At 32.5% G+C, this 13,281-nt stretch overlaps 1 protein-coding gene across 1 annotated transcript in view; it reads right to left on the reverse strand.

Annotated features, from left to right (window-relative positions):
• Positions 1 to 13,281, reverse strand: part of LOC118379634 (pyruvate carboxylase, mitochondrial-like) — a 596,907-nt gene that overhangs the window by 173,305 nt on the left and 410,321 nt on the right. The window lies entirely within an intron of this gene.

The following is a 13,281-nucleotide window of genomic DNA, read 5'->3' on the forward strand; positions in this document are numbered from 1 at the left end:
CATTATAACACTAGATACATTATAACACTAGATACATTATAACACTAGATACATTATAACACTAGATACATACATAGATACATATAACACTAGATACATTATAACACTAGATACATTATAACACTAGATACATTATATACATTATACACTAGATACATTATAACACTAGATACATTATAACACTAGATACATTATAACACTAGATACATTATAACACTAGATACATTATAACACTAGATAGATACTACCAGTCATTATGATACTAGATACATTATAACACTAGATACATTATAACACTAGATACATTATAACACTAGATACATTATAACACTAGATACATTATAACACTAGATACATTATAACACTAGATACATTATAACACTAGATACATTATAACACTAGATACATTATAACACTAGATACATTATAACACTAGATACATTATAACACTAGATACATTATAACACTAGATACATTATAACACTAGATACTACCAGTCATTATGATACTAGATACATTATAACACTAGAGATACATTATAACACTAGATACATTATAACACTAGATACATACAACACAGATTTATAACACTAGATACATTATAACACTAGATACATTATAACACTAGATACATTATAACACTAGATACATTATAACACTAGATACATTATAACACTAGATACATTATAACACTAGATACATTATAACACTAGATACATTATAACACTAGATACATTATAACACTAGATACATTATATTACACTAGATACATTATAACACTAGATACATTATAACACTAGATACATTATAACACTAGATACATTATAACACTAGATAGATACTATAACCAGTCATTATGACACTAGATACATTATAACACTAGATACATTATGACACTAGATACATTATAACACTAGATACATTATAACACTAGTTATTATACACTAGATACATTATAACACTAGATACATTATAACACTAGATACATTATAACACTAGATACATTATAACACTAGATACATTATAACACACTAGATACATTATAACACTAGATACATTATAACACTAGATACATTATAACACTAGATACATTATAACACTAGATACATTTATAACACTAGATACATTATAACACTAGATACATTATAACACTAGATACATTATAACACTAGATACATTATAACACTAGATACATTATAACACTAGATAGATACTATCATTACACTAGATACATTATAACATTATAACACTAGATACAGTCATTATGATACTAGATACATTATAACACTAGATACATTATAACACTAGATACATTATAACACTAGATACATTATAACACTAGATACATTATAACACTAGATACATTATAACACTAGATACATTATAACACTAGATACATTATAACACTAGATACATTATAAGATACATTATGACACTAGATACATTATAACACTAGATACATTATAACACTAGATACATTATAACACTAGATACATTATAACACTAGATACATTATAACACTAGATACATTATAACACTAGATACATTATAACACTAGATACATTATAACACTAGATACATTATAACACTAGATACATTATAACACTAGATACATTATAACACTAGATACATTATAACACTAGATACATTATAACACTAGATACATTATAACACTAGATACATTATAACACTAGATACATTATAACACTAGATACATTATAACACTAGATACATTATAATTATGATACTAGATACATTATAACACTAGATACATTATAACACTAGATAGATTATAACACTAGATACATTATAACACTAGATACATTATAACACTAGATACATTATAACACTAGATACATTATAACACTAGATACATTATAACACTAGATACATTATAACACTAGATACATTATAACACTAGATACATTATAACACTAGATACATTATAACACTAGATACATTATAACACTAGATACATTATAACACTAGATACATTATAACACTAGATACATTATAACACTAGATACATTATAACACTAGATACATTATAACACTAGATACAGTATTATGACTAGATACATTATAACACTAGATACATTATAACACTAGATACATTATAACACTAGATACATTATAACACTAGATACATTATAACACTAGATACATTATAACACTAGATACATTATAACACTAGATACATTATAACACTAGATACATTATAACACTAGATACATTATAACACTAGATACATTATAACACTAGATACATTATAACACTAGATACATTATAACACAGATAGATACATTTATGATACTAGATACATTATAACACTAGATACATTATAACACTAGATACATTATAACACTAGATACATTATAACACTAGATACATTATAACACTAGATACATTATAACACTAGATACATTATAACACTAGATACATTATAACACTAGATACATTATAACACTAGATACATTATAACACTAGATACATTATAACACTAGATACATTATAACACTAGATACATTATAACACTAGATACATTATAACACTAGATACATTATAACACTAGATACATTATAACACTAGATACATTATAACACTAGATACATTATAACACTAGATACATTATAACACTAGATAATAACTAGATACATTATAACACTAGATACATTATAACACTAGATACATTATAACACTAGATACATTATAACACTAGATACATTATAACACTAGATACATTATAACACTAGATACATATAAGTCACTAGATACATTATAACACTAGATACATTATAACACTAGATACATTATAACACTAGATACATTATAACACTAGATACATTATAACACTAGATACATTATAACACTAGATACATTATAACACTAGATACATTATAACACTAGATACATTATAACACTAGATACATTTATAACACTAGATACATTATAACACTAGATACATTATAACACTAGATACATTATAACACTAGATACATTATGACACTAGATACATTATAACACTAGATACATTATAACACTAGATACATTATAACAGATACATTATAACACTAGATACATTATAACACTAGATACATTATAACACTAGATACATTATAACACTAGATACATTATAACACTAGATACATTATAACACTAGATACATTATAACACTAGATACATTATAACACTAGATACATTATAACACTAGATACATTATAACACTAGATTTATAACACTAGATACATTATAACACTAGATACATTATAACACTAGATACATTATAACACTAGATACATTAGATACTACCAGTCATTATGATACTAGATACATTATAACACTAGATACATTATAACACTAGATACATTATAACACTAGATACATTATAACACTAGATACATTATAACACTAGATACATTATAACAGATAGATACTACCAGATTATGATACACTAGATACATTATAACACTAGATACATTATAACACTAGATACATTATAACACTAGATACATTATAACACTAGATACATTATAACACTAGATACATTATAACACTAGATACATTATAACACTAGATACATTATAACACTAGATACATTATAACACTAGATACATTATAACACTAGATACATTATAACACTAGATACATTATAACACTAGATACATTATAACACTAGATACATTATAACACTAGATACATTATAACACTAGATTTATGATACTAGATACATTATAACACTAGATACATTATAACACTAGATACATTATAACACTAGATACATTATAACACTAGATACATTATAACACTAGATACATTATAACACTAGATACATTATAACACTAGATACATTATAACACTAGATACATTTATAACACTAGATACATTATAACACTAGATACATTATAACACTAGATACATTATAACACTAGATACATTATAACACTAGATACATTATAACACTAGATACATTATAACACTAGATACATTATAACACTAGATACATTATAACACTAGATACATTATAACACTAGATACATTATAACACTAGATACATTATAACACTAGATACATTATAACAGATACATTATAACACTAGATTTATAACACTAGATACATTATAACACTAGATACATTATAACACTAGATACATTATAACACTAGATACATTATAACACTAGATACATTATAACACTAGATACATTATAACACTAGATACATTATAACACTAGATACATTATAACACTAGATACATTATAACACTAGATACATTATAACACTAGATACATTATTATAACACTAGATACATTATAATGACACTAGATACATTATAACACTAGATACATTATAACACTAGATACATTATAACACTAGATACATTATAACACTAGATACATTATAACACTAGATACATTATAACACTAGATTATAACACTAGATACATTATATAGATAGATACTAGAGTACATATAACACTAGATACATTATAACACTAGATACATTATAACACTAGATACATTATAACACTAGATACATTATAACACTAGATACATTATAACACTAGATACATTATAACACTAGATACATTATAACACTAGATACTACCAGTCATTATGACACTAGATACATTATAACACTAGATACATTATAACACTAGATACATTATAACACTAGATACATTATAACACTAGATACATTATAACACTAGATACATTATAACACTAGATACATTATAACACTAGATACATTATAACACTAGATACATTATAACACTAGATACATTATAACACTAGATACATTATAACACTAGATACATTATAACACTAGATACATTATAACACTAGATACATTATAACACTAGATAGATTATAACACTAGATCATTATAACACTAGATACATTATAACACTAGATACATTATACACTAGATACATTATAACACTAGATACATTATAACACTAGATACATTATAACACTAGATACATTATAAACACTAGATACATTATAACACTAGATACATTATAACACTAGATACATTATAACACAGATACATTATAACACTAGATACATTATAACACTAGATACATTATAACACTAGATACATTATAACACTAGATACATTATAACACTAGATACATTATAACACTAGATAGATACTACACTAGTCATTATAACACTAGATACATTATAACACTAGATACATTATAACACTAGATACATTATAACACTAGATACATTATAACACTAGATACATTATAACACTAGATACATTATAACACTAGATACATTATAACACTAGATACATTATAATAACACTAGATACATTATAACACTAGATAGATACTACCAGTCATTATAACACTAGATACATTATAACACTAGATACATTATAACACTAGATACATTATAACACTAGATACTACCAGTCATTATAACACTAGATACATTATAACACTAGATACATTATAACACTAGATACATTATAACACTAGATACATTATAACACTAGATACATTATAACACTAGATACATTATAACACTAGATACATTATAACACTAGATACATTATAACACTAGATACATTATAACACTAGATACATTATAACACTAGATACATTATAACACTAGATACATTATAACACTAGATACATTATAACACTAGATACATTATAACACTAGATACATTATAACACTAGACACATTATAACACTAGATACATTATAACACTAGATACATTATAACACTAGATACATTATAACACTAGATACATTATAACACTAGATACATTATAACACTAGATACATTATAACACTAGATACATTATAACACTAGATACATTATAACAGATACATTATAATACATTATAACACTAGATACATTATAACACTAGATACATTATGACACTAGATACATTATGACACTAGATACATTATAACACTAGATACATTATAACACTAGATACATTATAACACTAGATACATTATAACACTAGATACATTATAACACTAGATACATTATAACACTAGATACATTATAACACTAGATACATTATAACACTAGATACATTATAACACTAGATACATTATAACACTAGATACATTATGACACTAGATACATTATAACACTAGATACATTATAACACTAGATACATTGTAACACTAGATACATTATAACACTAGATACATTATAACACTAGATACATTATAACACTAGATACATTATAACACTAGATACATTATAACACTAGATACATTATAACACTAGATACATTATAACACTAGATACATTATAACACTAGATACATTGTAACACTAGATACATTATAACACTAGATACATTGTAACACTAGATACATTATAACACTAGATACATTATAACACTAGATACATTATAACTAGATACATTATAACACTAGATACATTATAACACTAGATACATTATAACACTAGATACATTATAACACTAGATACATTATAACACTAGATACATTATAACACTAGATACATTATACATTATAACACTAGATACATTGTAACACTAGATACATTATAACACTAGATACATTATAACACTAGATACATTATAACACTAGATACATTATAACACTAGATACATTATAACACTAGATACATTATACACTAGATACATTATAACACTATACATTATAACACTCACTAGATACATTATAACACTAGATACATTTATAACACTAGATACATTATAACACTACATTACCACTAGATACATTATAACACTATCATTATATCACTATTACATATATACATTACCACTCTATTATATTACATTACCACTCTATTACATTACCACTCCATCATTATAACACTATACATTATAACATAGATACATTATAACACTCTATTACATTACCACACTAGATACATTATAACACTAGATAGATACTACAGTCATTATGACACTATTACATTACATTATAACACTAGATATTACATTACCACTAGATACATTATTACATTAACACTAGATACATTATAACCATCACTATATTACATAACCACTCTATTACATTACCACTATATTACATTGCCAATTATGACACTAGATACATTATTACATTACCACTATATTATAACATTACCACTAGATATTACATTACCACTAGATACATTATAACATCACATTATATTACATAACCACACTACCACTTACATTACCACTATATTATCATTACCACTCTATTACATTACCACTCTATTACATTACATTACACTCTATTACATTACCACTCTATTACATTACCACTCTATTACATTACCATCATTCACTATATTACATTACCACTCTATTACATTACCACTCCATCACTATATTACATAACCACTCTATTACATTACCACTATATTACATTGCCAATCTATTACATTACCACTATATTACATTACCACTCTATTACATTACCACTCCATCACTATATTACATAACCACTCTATTACATTACCACTATATTACATTGCCAATCTATTACATTACCACTATATTACATTACCACTCTATTACATTACCACTCCATCACTATATTACATAACCACACTATTACATTACCACTATATTACATTGCCAATCTATTACATTACCACTCTATTACATTACTGATCTATTACACTTACCACTATTACATTACCACTCTATTACATTACCACTCTATTACATTACCACTCCGTCACTATATTACATAACCACACTATTACATTACCACTATATTACAGTGCCAATCTATTACATTACCACTCTATTACATTACCACTATATTACATTACCACTCTATCACATTACCACTCTATTACATTACCACTCTATTACATTACCACTCTATTACATTACCACTATATCACTATATTACATTACCACTATATTACATTACCGCTATATTACATTGCAGCCATATTACATTACCACCCTATTACATTACCACTATATTACATTACCACTATATTACATTACCACTATATCACATTACCACTCTATTACATTACCACTATATTACATTACCACTCTATCACTCTATTACATGATCACTCTATCACTATATTACATTACCACTCCATCACAATACCACTCCATCACATTACCACTCTATAACTATATTACATTATCACATTACCACTCCATCACATTACCACTCCATCACATTACCACTCTATCAATCTATCATTCTATAAATGTATCATTGTATCGATCTATCACTTGCTAAGGGGACTCTTCTCCAAGTTAATTTCTAAGTAGGTGATGGCTTTGTTATGGAAGGTTTGGGAATCACTTCCTTTTAGGTTGTTGTGGAATTGAACTGCTCTTCAGCATTTTGATAATTAGCGGGTATCGGCCTCATTCTGCTCTGTGCGTATTATTAGGTGATTTACATCGTACACTGAGGAACGTTTTTAGCAGAATTCTTCATGCAGAGTCTCATTTGATGTTGTCCCATTTTGTGAATTCTTGGTTGGTGAGCGGACCCCAGACCTCACAACCATAAAGGGCAATGGGCTCTATGACTGATTCAAGTAATTTTAGCCAGATCCTAATTGGTATGTTGAAATTTATGTTCCTTTTGATGGCATAGAATGCCCTTCTTCCCTTGTCTCTCAGCTCGTTCACATCTTTGTGGAAGTTACCTGTGACGCTGATGTTTAGGCCGAGGTATGTATAGTATTTTGTGTGCTCTAAGGCAAAGGTGTCTAGATGGAATGTATATTTGTGGTCCTGGTGACTGGACCTTTTTTGGAACACCATTATTTTGGTCTTACTGAGATTTACTGTCATGGCCCAGGTCTGGCAGAATCTGTGCAGAAGATCTAGGTGCTGCTGTCGGCCACCTAGACAGAAGCACCAGATCATCAGCAAACAGGAGACATTTGGGTGAGGCCTGGTGCTGCAGACTGTTCTAGTGCCCTCACCAATTCGTTGATATATTTGTTCAAGAGGGTGGGGCTTAAGCTACATCCCTGTCTCACCCCCCAACTCTGTGGAAAGAAATGTTTTTTCTCCAATTTTAACCGGACACTTGTTGTTTGTGTACTTGAATTTCATAATATTGTATGTTTTTCCCCCAACACCACTTTCCATCAATTTGTATAGCAGACCCTCATTCCAAACGGAGTCGAAAGCTTTTTAGAAAATAACAAAGCATCAGAAGACTTTGCCTTTGTTTCGGTTTGGTTGTCAATTAGGGTGTGCATTGTTTTCACTGAGGAAATGTACAATTCTGCTGTTAATGATAATGCAGCGGATTTTCTCAAGGTTGCTGTTAATGATAATGTAGAGGATTTTCTCAAGGTTGCTGTTGATGATAATGCAGAGGATTTTCTCAAGATTGCTGTTAATGATAATGCAGAATATTTTCTCAAGGTTGCTGTTAATGATAATGTAGAGGATTGTCTCAAGGTTGCTGTTGGTGATAATGCAGAGGATTTTCTCAATGTTGCTGTTGATGATAATGCAAAGGATTTTCTCAAGGTTGCTGTTGATGATAATGCAGAGGATTTTCTCAAGGTTGCTGTTGATGATAATGCAGATGATTTTCTCAAGGTTGCTGTTGATGATAATGCAGATGATTTTCTCAAGGTTGCTGTTGATGATAATGCAGAGGATTTTCTCAAGGTTGCTGTTGATGATAATGCAGATGATTTTCTCAAGGTTGCTGTTGATGATAATGCAGAGGATTTTCTCAAGGTTGCTGTTGATGATAATGCAGAGGATTTTCTCAAGGTTGCTGTTAATGATAATGCAGAGAATTTTCTCAAGGTTGCTGTTAATGATAATGTAGAGTATTTTCTCAAGGTTGCTGTTGATTCCACTGCATTTATTGGGTTAAAATTTGTCTCCACTTTTGTGGATTGGGGTGATCAGTCCTTGGTTCCAAATATTGGGGAAGATGCCAGAGCTGAGGATGATGTTTAACCTCTCTAGGATAGGGGACGCTAGTGTCTCACTTGGCCAAAAGCCAGGGAAAATGCAGCGCGGCAAATTCAAATAAAATTTTATAAAAATCAAACTTACATTAATTCACACATGTAAGATACTAAATTAAAGCTACACTCGTTGTGAATCCAGCCAACATGTCAGATTCTAAAAAGGCTTTTCGGTGAAAGCACAAGAAGCTATTATCTGATGATGGCACAACAGTAAACAAAGAGAGAGTAGCATATTTCAACCCTGCAGGCGTTACACAAAACTCAGAAATAAAATATAAATCATGCCTTACCTTTGACGAGCTTCTTTTGTTGGCACTCCAATATGTCCCATAAACATCACAATTGGTCCTTTTGTTCGATTAATTCCGTCCATATATATCCAAAATGTCAATTTATTTGGCACGTTTGATCCAGAAAAAAAACAGCTTCCAATTTGCGCAACGTCACTGCAAAATATCTCAAAACTAACCGAAGACGGTTCTATCTGTGTTAAATACAGGAAGACAACAAACCAACGCTACTTGTCAAGTCTTTTCAAGTCTTGCGCAACTCTCAACAGTGTTACCCGGTTCCTCGATGGCCGTACTTCTTCATTGCAAAAAGGAAAAACCTCAACCAAATTTCAAAGACTGGTGACATCCAGTGGAAGCGATAGGAACTGAAAACAAGTGCCTAAGAAATATTGTTTCCCAATGATAACCCACTGAACAGACAGAGACCTGCATATCTTATATAACTTGGCATGAGTAGCAGGAAGTTGAAATTGGGCACGCTATTTATCCCCTATACTGCCCCCTATACCTTAAGAAGTTAAGAGATTAAGTATACCCAATTGTAGTTTGCGGACTGTATATTTTATTACTTCATTGTGTTGAGGATACCATCATCACCACAAGCCTTTTTGGGTTGGAGGGTTTGTATTTTGTCCTGTAGTTCAGTCAATGTAATTGGAGAATCCAGTGGGTTCTGGTAGTCGGAGATAGTTCTAAAATTTGTAATTGATCATCTATATGTTTTTGCTGTATGTTGTTTGTTACAGAGCCAAAAGAGATCGGAGAAGTGTTTTATCCATCCAGTTTGGATAGATAACTCTGTAACAATGTGCTCTGAGAGACGGGAAGCAAGTTCAGGGAGTGAATTCATTTAAATAAATGAATGAAAACATCATATAAAACAAGAAACATGAACAACGACGTGATACAGGAACAGAAACAATGACGCCTGGCGAAGAAACCAAAGGGACATAGAAAGGTAACCAAGGAGACGATGGAGTCCAGGTGAGTGTCATTGTCATCGTAATGCTGGTGACAGGTGTGTGCCTGGTGACCGAGAGGTCGGAGAGGGAGCACACGTGACCCTGTCTGTCTGTCTGTCTGTCTGTCTGTCTGTCTGTCTGTCTCCCCGACGCACGGCGCCAGCCAGGATGACAATCCCGGGAATCAGAAGCGGACCGGTCACCTCTGCTAAGGCGCAGGAGAATGACGACCGAGAACGCTGGAGAGTGAGCATATGTCCAACCGCAGGACGCCAACCACAGGGACGATCCCGGGGATCAGGAGTGGACCAGAAACCTGACGAAACCGGCAGAGGAGTCAGGGCCTGATGAGCCGGCTGAGACCTCCCCGGTTGCCTTGGTTGAGGCATGGGAGCCTATTCACCCAGCTGAGGCATGGGAACCTGTTCACCCAGCTGAGGCATGGGAACCTATTCACCCAGCTGAGGCATGGGAACCTGTTCACCCAGCTGAGGCATGGGAACCTATTCACCCAGCTGAGGCATGGGAACCTGTTCACCCAGCTGAGGCATGGGAACCTATTCACCCAGCTGAGGCATGGGAACCTGTTCACCCAGCTGAGGCATGGGAACCTGTTCACCCAGCTGAGGCATGGGAACCTGTTCACCCAGCTGAGGCATGGGAACCTATTGACCCAGCTGAGGCATGGGAACCTATTCACCCAGCTGAGGCATGGGAACCTATTGACCCAGCTGAGGCATGGGAACCTGTTCACCCAGCTGAGGCATGGGAACCTATTGACCCAGCTGAGGCATGGGAACCTGTTCACCCAGCTGAGGCATGGGAACCTGTTCACCCAGCTGAGGCATGGGAACCTATTGACCCAGCTGAGGCATTGACCCCTGAGGCAGGACCCACCCAGCTGAGGCATAAACCCCCAGGACCCGACATAACCCCCCAGGACCCCTATTGACCCAGCTGAGGCATAACCCCCCAGGACCCGGAACCTAACCCCAGCTGAGGCAGGACCCGCTGAGGCATGGGAACCCCCAGGACCCGACATAACCCCCCAGCTGAGGACCCACCCAGCTGACATGGGAACCCCCCACAGGCATAAAAGAAAACAAAAACAACCCTTAGTTGAGTCATCATACCGATGTTGCTGTTTGTGTTTCTTGTTTATATGTTTATTAAACAATAACCCTGAAGCTTCCCGATATCGTTACAAACTCTTTGTGTTGCCGTTTGTTTAAAGTTTACACATTTTACGAGAAGTGGTTCAAGATTTCTGACGCGCTGTTCCATCTTTTTCCATAGTGTATGTCTGCATTGTTTTAGTGATTCACCACATTGATGTCGTAGGCTCAGGTTTTCTGGGACTCTATGTCGTTGGGGCGGCAGGGTAGCCTAGTGGTTAGAGCGTTGGACTCGTAACCGGAAGGTTGTAAGTTCAAACCCCCGAGCTGACAAGGTACAAATCTGTCGTTCTTCCCCTGAACAGGCAGTTAACCCACTCTTCCTAGGCCGTCATTGAAAATAAGAATTTGTTCTTAACTGACTTGCCTAGCTTAATAAATTAAAAAACAAAATTGGTTGGAAAGGTTTTTCAATTTCCTTCTTAGGTTTTTGCATCCTTCATCAAACCATTTGTCATTGTTGTTCTGAGGTTGGCTGCTTGAGATGTTTTGAAATCTCTCTCTCTCTCTCTCACTCTCTCTCACTCTCACTCTCTCACTCTGTCTCACTCTGTCTCACTCTGTCTCTCTCTGTCTCACTCTGTCTCTCTCTGTCTCTCTCTGTCTGTCTCTCTCTGTCTCTCTCTGTCTGCCTGTCTCTCTCTGTCTGTCTCTCTCTGTCTCTCTCTGTCTGTCTGTCTCTGTCTGTCTCTCTCTGTCTGTCTCTGTCTGTCTCTCTCTGTCTGTCTGTTTCTCTCTGTCTGTCTCTCTCTGTCTCTCTCTGTCTGTCTGTCTCTGTCTGTCTCTCTCTGTCTGTCTCTGTCTGTCTCTCTCTGTCTGTCTCTGTCTCTCTCTCTCTCTCTCTCTCTCCCAGGACTCTCTCTCCCACTCTCACTCTCACTCTCCCACTCTCATCTGTCTCTCATCTG

The sequence above is a fragment of the Oncorhynchus keta genome, chromosome 35, assembly GCF_023373465.1.
Source record: "Oncorhynchus keta strain PuntledgeMale-10-30-2019 chromosome 35, Oket_V2, whole genome shotgun sequence".
NCBI classification, from domain to species: Eukaryota; Metazoa; Chordata; class Actinopteri; order Salmoniformes; family Salmonidae; genus Oncorhynchus; species Oncorhynchus keta.